At 39.9% G+C, this 21,554-nt stretch overlaps 1 long non-coding RNA gene across 3 annotated transcripts in view; it reads left to right on the top strand.

The window, feature by feature from the left end:
• Nucleotides 1-744: 744 nt before the first annotated feature.
• Nucleotides 745-21,554, top strand: part of LOC137639932 (uncharacterized) — a 56,455-nt gene continuing 35,645 nt past the window's right edge. Inside the window, exon 1 of one of the 3 annotated variants that reach the window (XR_011044285.1) lies at nt 745-941. This is a non-coding gene — a long non-coding RNA (uncharacterized lncRNA). Of the gene's footprint in view, nt 942-9,107; nt 9,352-12,027; nt 12,052-21,554 lie in introns of those variants that run through there. The other 2 variants (XR_011044284.1, XR_011044286.1) reach the window with 2 other exon arrangements.

Raw genomic sequence — 21,554 nt, 5'->3', positions numbered from 1 at the left:
AGGAACTCTGCAACTACCTTGTCTAATGCCTTTAGTCCACTCCGGCATAATAAAGTAAATTTTAGGAAATGAATAAAAATAAAAAACAAAAAGTTACAGTAGATTTTCTAATGGCAATGCAGAGCTCTATGCCTTTCTTTTAAGGGTAGGCCTATAGAATAATCTTTCTACAACTATGAACTTTGCTTTTTAGATAACCGTCTCTTCGGTCAATAATCAAAATTAACCGAAGAAACTGTTCTTAGAATCTCTTAACTTTTTTCTTTTGTTAAAATCCCAACATCACTATGAAATTCACCGAGCCAATCTTCACTATCAGCAATAACATTCAGGACTTGGTTTCTTACAAGTGAAGCCGTTAGCATCGATTGCCTCATGCTCCCATCAGGAACGCACTTCAGGCGTGTATGATATCATTAGTCCAGTGACTTACCCCTAATCAATATCTTAGTTATGTAAAATGTCATTGGTAGGTATGATCTTTGGTTTTGAAATGTGCCTTAGATCCGAAATCATGATCATTGGCTTATGTATAGAGAAAGAGAGATAAAATTGGCATTTAGTTATTGATAAACAATGATATTTGTTATCCGAAATAAAAACTTTTATATCAACAAAGCTATGCACTGAAAACGGGTATACCATGAAGTATGAAGAATGTAAGAAGAATTGTTTACATCCATCTGTCATCAAACTACGTTTACAGACAAATGGAACGTGGCGTCGATCTATATGTATCGCATTCCTAATATGCAATCCAGTGCAAACCAGTTTTCTAGGGAGTTCAGTAAAACCTGTTACCGGTTTTATCTGGTAACACATTTTTTGCCAGCTGAAAGATTAAAGACAACGGATTGCAGCGATGTCTTAAAGGCTACAAGATCGATCGATGGTTGGCTATCTCTGTCTTCATCCAAAGCAACAAAAACACGGAAGGGAGGGTAAGATGGCTATGATATTGTTGGCCTTGGGGGAAGGTGGTATATGAACTAGAGATTGTAAATTGTTGTTCCGACCTTTGGAAAGTGTTTAGAAGAATATTTCTATGTTCCTTGTTAGGAATTCCTCGGTTTTATCGATTGTTGACAAGGTATTCGTGCAAGCAAGTTTAAATTGTCAGGTTCTTACGGTATTATAAAAGGGTCTCGGCCATTCTGGCGATGATTCGCGTGAGGTTAAACACGCCTTAATGACTCAGGCTGTGGTTTTATAGTTTAGGCTATAAAATGCACTTTAGCTTAGATGTAGGTTTTAGGTTCAGAGCCATAAACTTCTCCACAAAGTCATACACTAACCCCCTTTCATATCCAAGGGAGGTTATCTCTTCTTCGACGTCCTAAGGTCTCTTTTGCCTTGTGCTTTCTTAAATGCTACCAGTTTCCCTACTTTTGATTTGATTTTGCATATCATCTGCCTGTTCCAACCAAATACAAAGATATTTTGGGGACGATATAGAGCTTTCTGTATATTTAACGTTGTTGTTGGTGGTGGAAATCACGTAATTTTCTTCTTGGTTCATATTTCATTTAAATTATAGGGTCTAGTAGGAAACTATTTTGAGGGGTCGATAGAAGAAATAGTGAATTGCACCAGCAAGAATAACCGAAACTTCACGAATTGAGAGATATACTGTTAGAAATAAGTACTTCAATAGGTGTGATCATAACAAAACGACCGAGTTAGTTGCCACCTAACCTAGCCAACAAGCACTCCAGTTCTTTCTAACGTAGCGGAAATTAAATTAGTACTGTTTCCTAATCTTTCAAGCTTTGTTGACCTCGTATATATTCAGAGGACCCCTTGGTACGGGATTGATAGGATGTCATTTTACACTTGTATGTAGGAATTCTTAATACAAATTTTCCTTTTCACAAGAGGTGGTGTTAATCATCAGATTGTTACCATTGTTCAAGAATGATACGAAGAATGTGTATAGTACATTTTACAGAATGCAGAATAAAATAAAATTAACTTCTAAGAAAACAGAATAATTAGGCTTTCAAAATGATAAAGTCTTATTTATAGGCTGAAATTAAGTTACAAATAGGAGGAGGAGAAACAACGGCAGAAAAAGAAAAAAAAAGAAAAGATAAATAAAATAAAAACTAAAAAAAAAGTCAAGCAACAGCAATACGAGGAGGAGAAGTTGGAGGAGAAGCTGCACCAGCAAAAAAAGTTTAAGAAAAAAAATTCCCCAAAAATATAAAAACTAAAATATCCATTTAAAAAGAAGCAGCAGCAGCAAGAAAAGGAGAAGAAGGAGGATAACGCTTGGCTTAATCGCCCGGCCTAGTCATTTTAGTAAAATACAAGTCATTAATTATTATAAGACATTCATGATGCACTGATGAATTTAAAACGTTACCATCATTCACGACTGACTAATAATAGACTAGTTGGAGTGAAGGAAATTGTCCGAAACCTATTTCAGTATAAAGGGCAACCTTTGCCCAGAACAGTGAAATAGGTTTCAAATTGCGTCTCTCCTTCATCCTAATCAAAGATGTCACCAATTATCATAAGATATTCATTGTGTATTGATGAATTTTTTGGACATTTTGTAACCTTAGCAACAATGATACTGATGATTTTGGAAATGGACCAAAATCTTGGCTCTTTTGCAAAATGTTGAGATATATAGGCCATTTTGCAATGTGACCACGAATTTGGTCTTTTTGCATAATGGCCGGGCACTTTGTAAAATTACCAATTTTCCAAAATGACCGTAACACACACACACACACACACACACACATATATATATATATATATATATATAAATAAAGGCAATCGCCTTTAATGAAAATTTCTCTAGATAGAAGCTGTGTCACAAAAGCATTATATATATATATATATATATATATGTATATATATATATATATATATAGATAGATAGATAGATAGATAGATAGATAGATAGATACTTTTGTGACACAGCTTCTCTCTGAAGAAATTTTCATTAAAGGTTTCAGGTGTTTCTTACAGGAATCCTCAATTTCCCCAGCTTCTTTAAGATTTTAGGCATAAGCCTTTAGTTTAATAAACGATGATTATTCCTTTCCTTCATACTTTATTCACTACTACAATATATCGACAAAACTGTCTTGCTTGAGGGTACACTCGGGCACACTATTCTATCTTATTTCTCTTCCTCTGGTTTTGTTAAAGTTTTTATAGTTTATATAGGAAATATTTATTTTAATGTTAGTGTTCTTAGAATATTTTTTTCCTTGTTTCCTTTCCTCACTGGGCTGTTTTTCCTCTTGGAACCCCTGGGCTTATAGCATCCTGCTTTTCCATCTAGGGTTGCAGTTTAGCAAGTAATGATAATAATGATAATAATAATAATAATAATAATAATAATAATAATAATGATAATAACTATGAGGTTTTTCAAAGATAACAGGAATTGTAAACATGATTCTCAATGATAACAATAAGAATTTTATGAAAACTAATAATTTCATTGAAGAGAAGTTTCTTATATGACGGATTATAACCATCAACATCATTAATTAATCTTGTGTATAACTTTGAAATAAGTTCTTTAAGCCGGTCATACACGATTTGTTCTACTGGACTGCAGATATTTTGCGAAAAGTTCGAGTTTTATTCCTATAAAATCTCTCTCTCTCTCTCTCTCTCTCTCTCTCTCTCTCTCTTTATATATATATATATATATATATGTATATATATATATATGTATATATATATATATATATGTATATATATATATATATATATATATACAAGAGGAAGGCCAAGGTTTGGGTGGATGGATGGAGTGAAGAAAGCTCTGGGTGATAGGAGGATAGATGTGAGAGAGGCAAGAGAGCGTGCTAGAAATAGGAATGAATGGCGAGCGATTGTGACGCAGTTCCGGTAGGCCCTGCTGCTGCCTCCGATGCCTTAGATGACCGCGGAGGTAGCAGCAGTAGGGGATTCAGCATTATGAAGCTTCATCTGTGGTGGATAATGTGGGAGGCTGGGCTGTGGCACCCTAGCAGTACCAGCTGAACTCGGTTGAGTCCCTTGTTAGGCTGGAGGAACGTAGAGAGTAGAGGTCCCCTTTTTTGTTTTGTTTCATTTGTTGATGTCGGCTACCCCCAAAAATTGGGGGAAGTGCCTTGGTATATGTATGTATGTATATATATGTATGTATACCTTATGTCCAATATTCTAATACAATCGATAAAGACAAATTATTCTTCATTTAATGCTGCAGTAAATTTCAGCCGCCCCCTCTCTCTCCCCTGGTATATGTATTGTATGTATGAACGTCCTGAATATAAGTATCATTCGGTTTTTTTCATTATTCGTGATCTTTTGGTGAGCATATTCCAGTTGCTTTCTTGTTGTTTACTTTGTTGAATTTATTCCGATATGACCATTCTAAGGAGATTAAAAGATGTGTTGGAAGACTTGTCAAGTCACAATAAAATTTTCAAGAGAGTAAGATCAATTCTCAGAAAACTCTGATATGGGTGTTTTATCGGTTAGCTTTTTCTCTTTAGTATCTGAAGCAAAACTCTTATTTATTGAAAGTGGAAATTTAAATGGAATTACAATCTATTTTAGTTGCTACTCAATATCATTTGTAAAGTTGAAATGTGACATGATTAACAAATGTACGTGGCTATGAACACTCCATAATTCCTAAAATGTTCAATAACTTTACTGGTTCTAGATATATTTGTTGCAAACAAAGCTGAGGTTTTAATTGGCAAGGTAAATTGTTTCTATGAAATAATAGTACACTAGATAGAATAAAAAAAAGGAAAATCAAAGAAATAGAAACGAGCCTATTCTTTGGAGAAATGTCTAATATGAAGAAATTAAAAAGTTTGGAATTTACGAAAACCTTGAAACTTTAAATAAAACTAAAAACAATAAACAACATCTTCTGTTCAATAGTTACCACAAGAAGAGATGTGGAAGATTGAAATCATCCTTCTCTCTCTCTCTCTCTCTCTCTCTCTCTCTCTCTCTCTCTCTCTCTCTCTCTCTCTCTCTCAAGTGATAAACATTCATTATACATGAGCTGGAAATGAAGAGATTGTGTTTTCTGATATGAATCAAGTTGGAAAAGTGGAGAGACTATAGTCCATCCTTTTTGGTGAGGCAGATTTGCACCGACTCGCAGGGGTGCCCTTTTAGCTCGGAAAAGTTTCCTGCTCGCTGATTGGTTAGAGAAGATAATTCTAACCAATCAAATAGCAGGAAACTTTTCCGAGCTAAAATAGCACCGCTGTGAGTCGGTGCAAATGCGCCTCATTAAAAAGAATTGAGTATAACTAAAATTCGATGAGTCAAGAATTGCTTTTGGTTGATAGTTGAACGGAAGGATGCATGCGCTCCATATAACTTAAGAGGTAGTCAGTTGATAAGGTTTCACAGTTTATAAAAGAAACAAATAAAATAAGCCTATTCTTGATGGCTTTTAGCCGTGGCAAACGGACATTCTGAATGTGATTTTTTTTTCACTGATGAGATCACGTCTTCTGTATTTTGTATGCAGTTAATTCTAATAGTCATATGTTCATCACTCGCTCAATACTACACAGTAGTCTATGACTTTTATTCCAGCTGTGACCAAGTTGTGGAATGATCTTCCTAATCAGGTAGTTGAACCAGTGCAACTCCAAAAGTTCAAAATTGTAGCAATGTTTTCATGTTGCACAGGCTGACATAAGTCTTTTTATAGTTTATATTTGAAAGATGTTTTCATGTTACTATCCTTAAAATAATTCAATTCATTACTTCACTTGTAGTTTGCTTATTGCTTTTATTTCCTTTCCTCACCGGACTATTCTTCCTGTTGGAGCTCTTGGCCTTATAGCATCCTGCTTTTCCAACTATTGTTGTAGCTTAGTTAGTAATAATAATAATTAAAGCCATTCTTTTAATAAATAATATAACAAAACAAACATTTGTTAAAAAATCAATAAACATGAACCCAAAATTCTCAACCTCATCTCATAAGATATTGAAAAGAATAATGATAATGACTATGATAAAAATAATGATGATGATAAAAATTACTTAAAAATCATATTATATGCGTTTCTCTCTCAAAAGAAATAAAGTGTAGTTACTGGAGGGAGAGTTTGTAACTGATAAACATTTGAATGGTGTCTAAAAGATAAAAGAAATGAGAAAATATTCTCCCCAGGCTGATCGTTACATGTATGTATGTATGTATGTATGTATGTATGTATGTCACACCTCTTGGCTAGAGCGTTTGAAAAAAATGCCTCGTAAATTTGACTCGTTCGCCAACAGCAACCCATAATCCAAAGGAACCTTCTCACCTTATGCATTTTTAGCGGGAGATATCTGGCATCTCATTGGCTGATTTTTCCTCTGCTGTGATTGGTGGTTGTATGTGACGTCATGCAATCGTATTTAAGTAAGGGTGAAAAATCTATACATATTTCAGATAAATTTGACTCGAAAATTTTATTTTTATGAGAATAAAGTTTAAAAAGGTAATTAGTTTTAAAATTAAATAAATAATGAATCTTTTTGAAGGGCATAAATTAAATTTATATGTCCTATTCTAAGGCATATTTGTCTGAGTTTTTGGCTACGATGTTAGTTGTATGTGTGTGCTTGTGTGAAGCTGTAGTAACGGAAGGGAGCCGCCAATAACAGCTGAGGTAGATTTGGCCAATCAGAGAACAGTAATTTACCGCCAAAAGCGAGTTTCAAGGTCTTGTGAGTTGCTGATCGAGAAATCTGCCCGAATTTCTTATTTTGTTGTTTTGTTTTTTATGGGAATTAAAGACATGTTTTCTTCAAAATATACAGAGACAGTCCCTTCCTTATAAGATGTTTTGGTGCTATTATAGTATGCTATCTACCGCCGATTTTGCTATCTACCACCCCTCTCTGAAATTTTGGAATTGGTTTATTATTTTGTTTATGAGACCCCAATTAACACTATTTTAAAATTAACTGGGAAATCACCTAATACTGTCACTGATTGGTTTAATGTGTCTGGAAGTGTGTAGTGTGGTGGTTTCAATTGGAAAGTTCTGAGAAAAGGCGATGTATTTCCTGCTTTCTTGAATGATGTAAGATATGTTTACAAGCTGTAGTAGAATAAATTTTTGATTGAATATTTTTCATAGATTATTTTTTTTCAGTTTTGTAATATTTGATTTTTCATTTGAATAACTTGTAACATTGTTGTATGATGAGCTTTGAATAATTTGTAAAAAAAAAAAAAAGTTTCCCTACAAACTGCTTATAATTATGCACCCATGTTGTCCAGCCAATAAATATTATTAAACTATAATTAAAGTCCAATGAGGATAACATACTGGTGGTAAGTAATCTGTTTGATAATCCTCATCAAACAGGAGGATTAACATTGACGGTAGATAACATACTTTGTGGTAGATACCATACTATAGTAGAAATTCGACGGTAGATAGCATACTATAATAGAAATTCGACGGTAGATAGCCTACTATAATAGCACCGATGTTTTAATAACATATTTCATTAGAGGGATAGATTCTGATTGCTAAAATAATTATTTCTTAAGAAAATACGTCTTTGTGACGTCATCCATTATAAGAATAATTTTACTTTGTCTTTGCTTGTTTACTGAGCTACGGACCTTGAATGGTGAAGTAACTACATAACTTTAATTCGTCTTTGGTTACATTTCAGGTATATTGAATTTAATTGAACAAATAATTATCAAATCACATATGCTTATTAAGAAATATATCGTCGTAAATAAAAAGGGTAGGGGTAGAATACCAGCAGTATATACACATGACTTAAAAAAAATACTGCAAATTTTATGGAAAGAAACTCAAAACAATCAATCATTTAGTCATAAAATAGATTCTAGATATAATTTTGTATGTAATATAAAATAGAATTAAAAAAAAAATCCATCAATACAAAATATCTCATGTGAATTTGACTAGTTTGCCAACAGCAGCCCTTAAGTCAGAGGAACCCTGTCACCTTCTGCGGTTTCTTAGCGGGAAATGTCTGTCGTCTCATTGGCTGATGTATCCTCTGTTGTGATTGGTGGTTGTATGTGACGTCATAAAATCTCGTATTAATGAATGAATTCCACTGAGCAGAGGTAAAATACCTATACTTATAGTAGATGATTTGAGTCTTAGAAATTACACTTTTTTCAGGAATTAGACTCAAAATATTATTAATATACTAATAAAATCAATATTGGATCTTTTTCAAATGCGTAAGCTGAAAAATTACGTAATTTTTGAAGGAATAACTAACTACGTTCTGGCTACAATTTTAGATGTGTAAAAACAAAGGCAACAACCAATCACAGTTGAGAAGATACAACCAATCAGAGGACTAGAATATCCCGCCAAAAGAGAGTTCCTTGGATTTATGAGTTACTGTTTGCACAACCTGTCCGAGTTTCGAGGAAATTATAACCAAACTCTCTAGCTATGAGAGACGGACTTGGAGATTTTTTTGTGTTTAACTTTATTAGAGATATATTTTATTCAAAACATAGAGACAGTTTTTTTATTAGATATTTTAATATATATTTTATCAGAGGGATGTATTCTAATTTGCAAATAACTGTTTTACTAAGAAAAATACGTCTGTGTGACGTCATAAGGAGTAGGGTGAACTTTAAAGATTGTCTAAATGACTGATTAATTCAGTTTGCTGGTTTGATTTTGGTAATGAGTAACACATGGCTAATATTCGATATTCAAATAAATACTATTATTTCATCGAGCTTATATAATGAAGGAACTACAATACAGGACTATATTTCATATTTTGTTACATTCAAAATGTACACAATTATTCAGAAGAAGAATTTTTAACCCGAATTTCAATGAAATTACATTCTATTGCTCAAGCTACTGGGGCAGTTTTTCTTTTTTTAAGTGAATAAGAGTTATATCTTTCAAAATATATAGAGATAGTCCCTTTCAATATGTTTTTATAACATTCTATCAGAGGAATAGATTATTATTATCAAATCATCATATTTTAGTAAGAATAATACGTCATAGGGAGTAGGATGAACTTTACAGTGTGTCCAACTCCAACAGTCCAAAGACAATACAACTTAGTGTTTACTCAAAGACTTCAGTATATAGTGTGTGTGTTTACTGGTGTTATTATTCTGTGTTCATATAGCCAGGTACTATCTATCATTAAATCAAGCTTTGAAAGTGAAGGAACTGCAGCTCGTACTTTGTTACATTTCAAGTTTAATGTAATTATTCGAAGGAATAATCCTAAGGGAAGGAAGAAATGTCTCAAAATCCAGAAGGAAGTCAAGCTTCACGTCTGTCCACCAATCCTATTGGCGCTAATCCTGAAGTAGAGGTAAATTATGAAAGAGTAATTTGTTTATATCATTGTTTTTAGAGGTACACTTATTTTTTATGTCCATATACGTCCTTCAAATATGCTACCGGTAGGCTAGCACGAAATCCGAACAGGCAAAATCACTTGCCATACAAACTTTAGTTATGGACGGTAAAATTATAGAACAGTGCAATGGACGGTGTGTAGGAAATAAGTGCGTTTCAATGTATATTGTGATGTTTTGAAGTTTTTTTGATAATGATTGCTGATGGAAATTCATAGTTTTTTTTTTTTTTTAATTATGATGGGTCAGTTCCGTTCAGTTGCTGGGCGGAGGAATTTGCCTTTCCATTGGCACCTCCTTAGTTTTCATCTTTAATCTAGTACTTTTATTTACTTCTCCCTTTTTCCACATCTGATGTGTATATTTTCTTTTTTTATTCCTTCATTAAATGAAAAATTTCGTAACTTCTTTTTTCCCTCTTCATATGGTTGCTGTAATTCAGCAGTTTTTGCATCGTGATCATCTGCATTTTCTGTTTTATATTGACACAGGCATTCATCCATTTCAGAATTAGACTATTACATCTTTTAAAATGGTCGTGTTTTTCTACAGAATAAAGTTTGTTTTTACTAGGAAAGGTTTCCCTGACCATAAGTACAGTAATACCATAAAATCAGTGCAGTATTAGTAAACTTGGCCAAAGTCACATTAGCCTAATGTAGCTAGCATTTGAAAACAGGTGTAACAGTATTTCACTACTGTTATGAATACTGCACAGGATGTATGTATGGTGACGGCAATGCTCCGTAACCCAATTGCTCAAAATAAGGTAGTCTAAGGGTGTTAGCACCTCCATTAGGTAAGTAGATATTGACACGGCTTGTAGGTTAGGTTAGGTGGGAAAGTTCAGGTTAGGTGGGGTTCTATGAATGGGTGGAGGTCTTATCCGTTATTTTACCAAGGCTCCCACTTCTCTAATATAGTCTCTTCAAGGAAAAACCAGGTAAGAGCCACCATGTATGATCTCCTTGTTCTTTATTTGTTCAACCAATTTTTATTAAAGTTGATTGATTGATTGATTTGAAGTTCTCTGGCATCCTGACATTATTAAAGTTGATAAAACAAACCTGCAGATGGACTTGTGGTAAAAACCACCAAAGCCCCATAGTGGAGATTAGTACCATCAGTGTCCGTGCAGTTTCCTTTTTGGCCCCTAAGTGCTCCTACTTTTCAGCTTAATTACTTTATCTCTGTTCCCACTTTCTCTCTTTCATCCATAGATATCCTAGCTACCGAAACACTTTTAACTTTTACCTTATATTCATAGTGCAGTGGCAGGTTTTTATTACAATTTTATCTTTGTATTAACTGTCTTACCCTTCCTCAGGAGCAAGCCCTTATTCCATAAATCATATTGAATCCAACCATCATCAGTTAAGTAGGTTATAAGTCTTTAACATGAAAGGTTTAGAAACTTTAATTTTATTTCATCTTGAAAAGGAAAAAAAGGTAAGATATGGATTTTGTAGCCTCAATCGACACCAAATCTGTGTATAGTTGACCTCTATAGGCACCTTGCTATATTTCATATTCAACAAAGATCAATATAATCTAACCTAACCTCATCTAACCTACCCGGTTGGGGTTAGAGTTGTTAGTGCAGCTTACAGGGTGTACTGTAGGTCTTACTCAAGGGCCTTGCTGCATTGTCTGAGCTTATTGCTACCCCACATTTTTACTTCAAAGGTGAACTGGAAACATCCTCCCCCCACCCCCAAGTTGCACCTCAGTGCTGCGTGGTCTCCTAGGGCCCAACATTGGACCATATGACAAATCCTGTAAATTCAATTCAAAGTTAAGCTAATCTAAATTTTATATATCCTTCATTAGTCAGGGGGACACCACTATCCTCCTCCCAATCTCTTTCCATTGCCAAGATAGGCCTACAGATACCCAGTACTCTGCAGGCAAGCACGTGGGGAAATGGAATGAGTACACTTTTCAGGGTCCTTTAGGTCCCTAGCTTCTCCCACTTTTAGCCTTCTACTTTTCCTGCATTTTCCCTCTTTTATTTATTTTTTTAATTTTTATTTTTAACTGTCCAAACTCATATTTAGCTTCATAGTGAAGCTGTGAGGATTTCCCACTAGTTGCACCTCAGCACCTTGGTTAGGCCTGTGGTGTATGGCTCAAATTCCATACTGTACATCTGTTCATCCTTGATATTTAATCCTCACACTTTTACCTGCAAATTTACAGTAGCTTGTACTGGATACTACTGTACGGTATGTGGTTAATTCTTTATTTCGAATAAATCTTTCCTCCCATTTAATATCGAGTTATGGATCAATTTCTAATTATGGTTACCTTTAAAAAACAGCAAACTATAAAAGCTTAGACTTGGGAAGAAAAGTACAGGTTTTAAAATTAAAGATTTACTGGAAAATAAAAGAAGTTCATGGGGGAGATTGTGACCTATTAGCCATTGGTTTTTTTTTTTTTATGTTTAAAACACTGAATTTGAGGTGATCTAATTGTAGGCATTCTGATATGAGGTGTTTTGATGATGTATCTACTTATTCAAGGATAATCTGTTTGAATTGCACCAACTGGCTAGTCAATACAGTATTATGACAGGTGCTGGAATGAAGCATGGCAGCCATTCTTCCATAGCAGATGTGTACCAGGGCAATCCAAGTGAACTCGTTTCTTTGGTAGGTGTCATGAGAATAGTATTTCCTGTTGGAGCCACTATTTACCATACAGTTCTGTATTGTGGACTATTAGTCTACCTCAGTTGAGCATGATTCCGCTTTGGTTTTACAGTTGAGGGATACTGTATAACCAAACCCGTTTTTTTCTGGCACTAGATACAGTACTACCCTTATGCTTTTTACATACGCTAGTTAGCGGATGGGGTAACTGGGGTAGGACAACCACCCCGATCACACAAGCATTAGTAAACATGTCGCTCTTTATTTCGCCTCTGTGTAGTAAAGACATAGTCTTACTCTCCCATTAAACCTTTTAACTGGTTTACGATTAAAGGCAACTGGCCTAAAAGTTCAAAAGTACTTTTTCTTTCAGATGGGGACCTTTTGTGAATTCCGTTGCTTCCTTTAGCGAAGCAATGGCGCCCACCTTCCTTGGGGCTACCCCCTCGCTAACTAGCGAGGGGGTAATAAACCGTCGTTAAAAATCTAATGGCTCGTCATTTCAGCTACACTGAAAGTAATACCCTATTTAAATAGCTAAGGTTTGTATGGTTAGGAAAAATACAAATTATCTACGAATTTGTTATTTTCATCCCTAACTTAACTGCTCAAGGGATAACTACGAGGTGCTTCTACACCATTCAGTAACGGCTAACGTTGTGTTGGCTCTAGCGTCGGCTAAACGTATAAGTGAATTACAAGCATAGTAGATCAAGGTAGGCTTTGGAGAACACAATATGATATTGTCTCTTACTGCATTTTCCTTCTTGTTCAACATTCTCAAAAGACTAAGCGTTTGCCTCAGTTTTTTTTACATCTCTTCACTAAAACTGGATAAAGACAGTTCAGTAGAGAATAGTTTATTGTCCAGTAAGAGCCATACAGTTGTATTTGGACAAACAAATGGTAATAGAGGTATGATAATGTCAAAAAATTTGTTGTGGGTTCAGGGTCCATAATTTCTCGCTAATCAAAAATGCTATTCCAGAATTCCAAAGGCAGAAAGGGAAAAAGTGGTGACAAATCAACTCTTTGTCAGGAAAGTGGCCATAGACTGGGTATATCACTCATAGCAGTGATCCAAACAATGGCTGGACCTACCTTGATTAAAATTGGCCAAGGAAACATTTGATAAAGTCGATTCGTAAGGACTCCCTGAAGGCAGGCGGGTCTTCTTAAGATCTTGCCTCTGGATCAAGCTGTTGATATCCTGACCCCGTCTATGTCAGCTGGAAGGCTTACAGCTCATCATGTAGTACCACTTTCATGGCTTCAGAAGCCTGTAATATGGAGGTCGCAGCAATGTCAACCCGGTAAACCCATCCTGGTTGTACCACTGGTCAGAAATCATGGGGTAATTAGCCTCGAGCGAGGACCTCACAGATTCTGAGAAGAAACAGTTCAAAGTCATCGCCCTATCTTGGGTAAAATCTGTTGAGTTTTGGTCCATCAGGCAACCAACTGGGTCCTAAAGAAGCTAGACACGTTGGCCTCTAAGTTTGATAATCAATTGGACCAAAGAGAGATACTAAACCTTCTTAATTAATCTCTCAAAGGACACTCCCTGTCTCCTTTGGAACAGGTAGAACTTATGGCTGAGAAGTAAAGGAAGTCCAACTAAGAGCAGTATGGTAGAGGAGACCAAAGACTTTTTCCTCGAACATCTGTACAAGGTCGTCTCTCCCTCCTAGGCAAACTTCGATTTTTAAATATTAAACTTAGCCGGTGAATATATAATAGGTGACGTCTCGGACGGCTCGACAGAAACACAAAAACTCGCGAGCGATCGCCATGAAGGTTGCGGGTGTGCCCACCAGCGCCGACTATCGGCCAGATACCGCATATACTTGTAAACAGCTCCAGTTCTTCTCTGTCGGTCTTGTCGACAAGTTGATTCCGCTCGCTGTTGACCTGGAGTTTTCGTCATTTTTGGTGAAGTACTTCTTTTTGGTTGTTTTGAGCTTTCGCAGTGACAGGTGTTTTTCTCTTCAATTAAAACTCTTGAACCCTTTTTTTGGCTAGTGTTTATTGTTGATGACTTTGGATTTGTTTTGGATTTTCTTTGACTGTTCAATATGGCTGACCCTTCTCCTATCCCTGGACCTAAATTTCGCAAATGTAGGCTAATGCTAGGGATTGTAACAAACGTCTTCCCAAGGCCTCTCTCGACCCACATACTGTGTGTTCTAATTGCCGGGGTAAAACCTGCCAATTAGGAGATCGGTGTGATGAGTGCGTGGTCTTGTCGGAATTCGACTGGCTAGAGTTTGATAAATATTCTCGTAAGCTGGAGAGAGATAGGGTGAGGAGAAGCTCCTCTAGGTCGTTGGAATTTTCCTCCTCCCATGCCCCTGAACCTAATCCTTCCCCTGTAGTAGTTGTTCCTGAACCCTCTACTAGCACTCATGAACCGTCCATGCGGGATATGTTGCTTGCCATTCAAGCTTTAGGCGAGAGAGTTGAGTCCTAGGCATCGGACCGTAATCAACTCATGTCGGATGTGAATTTATTGAAGTGTCAGAGTGCCAAATCAGAAAATCGTGGGGATAAAGTGATAAGTGCGCAAAGTGTTTTTAGTGTTGCGACCGAGGGTTCGTCTGTTCGTGCTTGTCGTTCCCCTAGTCCGAGACCTCTTTCAGGCTGCCCTGCACCAGGGAGAAGTAATGTCGTAGGACTTAAGGGGACGAGAGGCTTTAACCAACGTACAGACGTTCCCTCTTTGGTATCGGGCGTGTCTCGTCAAGATCGCCCCTACCATAAGACGAGCGAGGCTGTTTTCTCCTCGTCATCCGAAGGCTTCTCGCAAAAGAAACCTTGGCGCAAGGTTTCTAGACCCTTGAAGCGGAAGTCAGTCCCTTCAGGACAGGTCCAGCGTCCTGGCTGTAGCCATTGGGACAGCTCTGACCCTTTGCAGTCGTCGGAAGACTGTTCGCCGATTAAACGTAAGCGTAACACGGGCTCCGAGAGTCTCAGTAAAGGCAATGTTTTGCCGTCACAGACGTTACCATTGTCTCGGCCCGTCCCGACTCCCGTTGATCCTAAATGGGTTGTCCTGCAGGATATGCAGACTAAGCTTGCCTCCCTTATGGAGGAGTATACCGTTGAGCAGGTTCACGATGATCCTCGCCGTTACGCTGATCGAGACTCTGGCCGTCAGCCGCCCAAACGAGCTTTTACTCGTCCTTTTGACGTTATGAAACGTGATGTCGGTAGTTTGTCACGTCAGTCACGTGACTTGGATCCTCACTCGCTGCAGTCCCGTGTTGACTTTCAGCCGCTGCCGCAGCCTCGTGTTGACGTTCAGCTGCTGCCGCAGTCTCGTGTTGACGTTCAGGACGTTCGCCAACCAGCTCAGTTGCCTCGTTTTGACGTTGAGCATCAAGCACCGCAGTCAAGGGTTGTTTTGACTGCTCAGTCTAGGCAGTCAAGGCAGTCTCGACTTGACGTCGAGCGTCCATCAACTCCTGTTGCTACTGCTGCTCCTTTGCTTGTGGACTTTGCCTGTCGAGCATTGCCACCGCAGCAGGTCTCTCCTTTTCTTGAGACTCGACAATTGTCGGACGAGGTTCCTTCAGATGAGGATGTTGCTGATCCTCCGCCTACTGATACTCCTTTGGGTGTTTTATCAGACGGAGAAGAGCCTAAAGCTGCTCAACCCTCTATGGACTTTAAGAAAATCATGATGATTTTTAAGGATCTTTTCCCAGACCATTTTGTAACTTCTGCTCCTCGTTCGCCTCCGTCAGAGTTTGCGCTAGGCCTAGCTACTTCGAAGCCTTCTTTTACTAAGCTAGTGCTCTCTCGCTCTTCTAAGAGGGCTTTACGTTTGCTAGGCGACTGGTTGGTTACCAGGAGGAGTTTGGGGAAGACGGCCTTTGCTTTCCCTCCTTTTAAACTAGCTTCTAGAGCGAGCGTCTGGTATGACACGGGAGAAGTTCTCGGCTTGGGAGTCCCTGCCTCTGCCCAGGGAGACTTCTCAAGCCTCGTAGACTCTCCCCGTCGCCTGGCCATGAGACGCTCTAAAGTTTGTTGGTCCTCCTCGGACCTTGACGAAGAGGGAGACTCTTTGCTCGTTCCTTTCGGCAGGAGTGACTCCCTGTCAAAGGTCGGAGCTTCTCTTTGCCCCCTTATCAGCTGCCTTGTTTCCTCAACAGCTGATCAAGGACATTGCGGCTTCGCTGGTGCAGAAGGATACACACGACCTGATGGCGACTTCTGCTCGCAAGGGTGCTCCTTCATCGTCTTATGTCGTGAGACCCAAGATCGATACACCAGCGACTAGGTTTATCCCGCCCTTTCGTAGCAGAGCCCCCAGCAGGGGAGGCGCTCGTGCCGACGGTAAAAGAGGCAAGAGGAGAGGATCCAAGTCCTCCCGTGGCAGAGTCTGACTGCCCACGTCCTCAGACAGCGGTAGGGGCCAGACTGAACAGCTTCTGGCAGGCCTGGGAGAAGAGGGGTGCAGACCAAGAGTCTGTGTTGTTGCTCAAGGAGGGGTACAAAATACCTTTTGTACGCAGACCTCCTCTAGTAACAGTTCCTTTAGACCTCTCTCCCAGGTATCGAGAGGAGTCAAGGAGACAAGCTCTACATCAGCAGGTTTCTCTGTTGCTAGAGAAGGGAGCGGTGGTGAAAGTCTCGGACCTTCAATCACCGGGATTTTACAACTGTCTCTTCCTAGTCCCAAAGCATACGGGAGGTTGGAGGCCAGTGCTGGACGTCAGTGCGCTCAACTTTTTTGTTGTAAAAACAAAATTTACGATGGAGACCACGAAGTCCGTCATAGCAGCGGTCAGAGAGGGAGACTGGATGGTCTCTCTCGACCTGCAGGATGCGTACTTCCACATTCCTATACACCCAGATTCTCAACCGTATCTGAGGTTTGTTTACAGGAATGTGGTGTACCAGTTCCGAGCACTGTGCTTCGGCCTCAGCCCTGCTCCTCTCGTGTTTACGAGGCTCATGAGGAATGTGGCAAAATTCCTTCATTTATCGGGAATTCGAGCCTCCCTGTACCTGGACGACTGGCTTCTCAGAGCATCGTCCCGTCATCGCTGTCTGCAGGACCTTCAATGGACGTTGGGTCTGGCAAAGGAGTTGGGACTGTTGGTGAACTTAGAAAAGTCTCAACTGAATCCCTCCCAGACGATTCTCTATTTGGGGATGGAGATTCGCAGTCTAGTTTTTCGGGCTTTTCCGTCTGCCACCAGGATAGAGCAAGCCCTGCTCAAAGTCCGCCTCATGCTGAAAAAAGACCGTTGCTCAGTAAGAAGTTGGATGAGCCTCTTAGGGACTCTGTCATCCCTGGAGCAATTTATCTCACTAGGGAGACTTCACCTTCGCCCTCTCCAGTTCCATCTAGACTTCCATTGGAACAAGAGCAAGACTTTGGAAGCTGTGTCAATCCCGATCTCCGAGCCAGTAAAAACGTGCCTGAACTGGTGGGACAGCAACATAAGTCTGTGAGAGGGTCTGTCCCTGGCGGTCAAGAACCCAAACCACGTGTTGTTCTCAGACGCGTCGGATTTGGGTTGGGGAGCGACTCTGGACGGTCTGGAATGTTCGGGCCTTTGGACGTCGGATCAGAAGAGCATGCACATCAACTGCAAGGAGCTGTTGGCGGTTCACTTGGCCTTGACGAGTTTCGAGAGCATTCTTCGAAACAAAGTGGTAGAAGTCAATTCGGACAACACCACAGCCTTGGCGTACATCTCCAAGCAAGGAGGCACTCACTCCCACACACTGTTCGTCATCGCAAGGGACCTCCTCATCTGGTCAAAAAATCGAGGCATCTCCCTGTTGACAAGATTCATCCAGGGGGACTTGAACGTCTTGGCGGACTGTCTCAGTCGGAGAGGTCAGGTGATCCCCACAGAATGGACCCTCCACAAGGACGTGTGCAAGAGTCTTTGGGTGACTTGGGGTCAACCCACCATAGACCTCTTTGCCACCTCGTTGACCAAAAGGCTCCCGACCTATTGCTCTCCAGTCCCAGATCCAGAGGCGGCCCACATAGATGCGTTTCTACTGGACTGGTCTTACCTGGACGCGTACGCATTCCCGCCGTTCAAGATCATCAACAAGGTACTGCAGAAGTTCGCCTCTCACGAAGGGACAAGGTTGACGTTGGTTGCTCCCCTCTGGCCCGCGAGAGAGTGGTTCACAGAGGTACTTCAATGGCTGGTAGACGTTCCAAGGAGTCTTCCTTTAAGGATGGATCTCTTACGGCAGCCCCACGTAAGGAGTCTTCATCAAAGCCTCCCCGCGCTTCGTCTGACTGCCTTCAGACTATCGAAACACTCTCAAGAGCTCGAGGTTTTTCGAAGGAGGCAGCCAGAGCGATTGCGAGAGCTAGGAGAGCTTTTACCATCAAGGTCTACTAGTCGAAGTGGGAAGTCTTTAGAGACTGGTGCAAGTCATCATCCATTTCCTCTTCCAGTACCTCTGTAGCCCAAATTGCAGACTTTCTCCTGCATCTGAGAAATGTTCGCTCCCTCTCGGCTCCCACTATTAAGGGCTACAGGAGCATGTTGGCTTCTGTGTTCAGACATAGAGGCTTAGATCTGTCCAATGATAAAGATCTCCAAGATCTCCTTAAGTCCTTCGAGACCTCTAAGGAGCGTCGTATGGCAACTCCTGGATGGAACTTAGACGTGGTCCTAAGGTTCTTAATGTCCGACAGGTTTGAGCCATTACATTCAGCCTCCCTGAAGGATCTCACCCTCAAGACGCTTTTCTTAGTGTGCTTGGCTTCGGCTAAAAGGGTCAATGAGATCCATGCCTTTAGTAAAAACATCGGCTTTTCTACAGATAAAGCCACATGTTCGCTTCAGCTTGGTTTCTTGGCCAAAAATGAACTGCCTTCTCGTCCTTGGCCTAAGTCGTTTGATATACCTTGCCTATCAGAGATCGTAGGCAACGAGCTTGAAAGAGTACTGTGCCCAGTTAGAGCTCTTAAGTTTTATTTAGCTCGTACCAAATCCTTACGAGGTGGATCTGAGGCCTTGTGGTGCTCAGTTAAGAAGCCCTCATTGCCTATGTCTAAAAATGCTTTATCGTATTTTATTAGATTTTTAATCCGAGAGGCTCATTCTCACTTAAGTGAAAAAGATCGTTGCTTGCTTAAGGTCAAGACGCACGAAGTAAGAGCGATAGCAACTTCCGTGGCCTTTAAGCAAAACAGATCTCTGCGAAGTATTATGGACGCGACCTTTTGGAGGAGCAAGTCGGTGTTCGCTTCATTTTACTTAAAAGACGTCCAGACTCTTTATGAGGACTGCTACACACTGGGTCCATTCGTTGCAGCGAGTGCAGTAGTGGGTGAGGGTTCTACCACTACATTCCCTTAATTCCAATATCCTTTTAATCTTCTCTTGAAATGTTTTTAATCTTGTTTTGGGTTGTACGGAAGGCTAAGAAGCCTTTCGCATCCTTTTTGATTTGGCGGGTGGTCAAATGTCGTTTCTTGAGAGCGCCCAGATTAAGGGTTTTGATGAGGTCCTGTTGTATGGGTGGTCGCCCTGGATACAACAGCTCCTGGGAGTCTCTCAGCATCCTGAGAGGATGGCTGGGCTTCGTGAGGAAAGCGGACTAATAAGGCAGAGTAATCGTCAGAGTCAGCTTCCTTACCAGGTACCTATATTTATTTGGGTTTTGTTATGATATAACTGTCAAAAACTCTAAGCATATACGCCTTTATTGTATTAATACTGGTCTCTACCCACCACCATGGGTGTGAATCAGCTATTATATATTCACCGGCTAAGTTTAATATTTAAAAATGATATTTTGATTATAAAATGAATTTTTGAATACAGGGTATACTTACCCGGTGAATATATAAATTAAAGGCCCTCCCTTCCTCCCCGATAGAGACCCAGCGGAATGAGAAGAACTGGAGCTGTTTACAAGTATATGCGGTATCTGGCCGATAGTCGGCGCTGGTGGGCACACCCGCAACCTTCATGGCGATCGCTCGCGAGTTTTTGTGTTTCTGTCGAGCCGTCCGAGACGTCAGCTATTATATATTCACCGGGTAAGTATATTCAAAAATTTATTTTATAATCAAAATATCATTTTAGGTCCTTTCCTTCACAAAACCCTGCAGAATTTGGTCAGCCCTTTTTGGTGTCAAAAAGTTCGAGGTCAAAATCATTAAGGTACTGTAAAGGCTGATGAGGCCCTTACTTTGGCTAGGACCAGAATTTCCCCCATTCAGCCACCACCAAGGCAGGTGTCCGGTTTCCTAACAGAGATGGATGAGGTAGCAGTTTCACTGGGAAGAGCAGTGGATGTTCCCATTTACCAGCTCTGCCCCTCTCCTTATTCCAACTCAGTGGACTCAGTCATCATATCGCTAAAATTCGGAAAAGTACTTCGCCCCTCACTCAGAAGTACAGACTGTGGTCTCAAAAGGGGCTATAGACGAAGTCCAAGACAGGTCCTTGAGCTTCTTCAGCCATCTGTTTCTGGTCAAGAAAGCCTCAGGGGGATGAGGACCCACAGTAGACCTATTAGCACTTGATGAGTTTATCCACCATACTTGATTCAGGATGGAAGCTCCCCAAATGGTCAGACATATGGTAAGGAAGAATGGTTTTATATCAATAGATCTCAAGGATACTTACTTCCAGATCCCCATAGATCATTCTTCCAGGAAGTATCTACTTTATGCTTCATCCTAGAAAGCAGAGTTTTCCAGTTCAAAGTTCTCTGGTTTGGGCTGTCCACAGCCCCTCGGGTATTTACTCGAGTGTTTACATTGGTTTCAGCATGGGCTCATGCCAACATCTGTTTTGGTATCTGGACAACTGGCTGATACTAGCAGAATAAGAGTCCCAACTTTGTCATCTTTGGGACAGACTGCTGTCGCTTTGTCACGATCTGGGGATTGTGATGGATTTAGAGAAGTCCAGTCTTTATCCACAGCAAAGGATGATATACCTGGTCATGTATATAGATACGGTAGCCAGAAAGATTTTCCCATTCAAGGACAGAGTAAGCTGTTCAAAGAAGTTGGCTCGGTCTTTCCTTGAGCACTTAAAGCTACCAGCCATATAATGGCCATTTGATTTCCATAGAGAAATTGGTTTCTCACTGTATGCTCCATCTAAGATTAGTACATTGGTGCCTATAAAAACACTTGCAAACTGCAAACCCTCCCTGAACCCAGGTACCAATAGAGCAAGACACCTCACTAGATCTGCAAGGAGGGCTAAATGAGCAGAACCTGTTTCATGGCTCACCATTAGAGTGGTCTCCTTCTGTTTACAAATGTATCAAAGAATGGTGGGTGCCTCATCTCAAAGGCCAACTGACATCAGGTCAGTGGTCCCAAGATGACAAAACTGATCACATTAATGTGTTAGAGTTAAAAGCAGCCTATCTGGCTCTTCCAAGCTTTCAAATTCTACTCGGTCACTTGGTTGCCTTGATGAACGACAATGCAACCGTAGTAGGATATGTCAACAAGAACATAGGCACAGCATCACAGACACTTTGTCAGA

Source organism: Palaemon carinicauda, chromosome 4 (genome assembly GCF_036898095.1).
Source record: "Palaemon carinicauda isolate YSFRI2023 chromosome 4, ASM3689809v2, whole genome shotgun sequence".
Taxonomy (NCBI): Eukaryota; Metazoa; Arthropoda; class Malacostraca; order Decapoda; family Palaemonidae; genus Palaemon; species Palaemon carinicauda.
The sequence above is the reverse complement of the archived record's forward strand: the minus strand, read 5'-3'. Positions and strand labels throughout refer to the sequence as shown.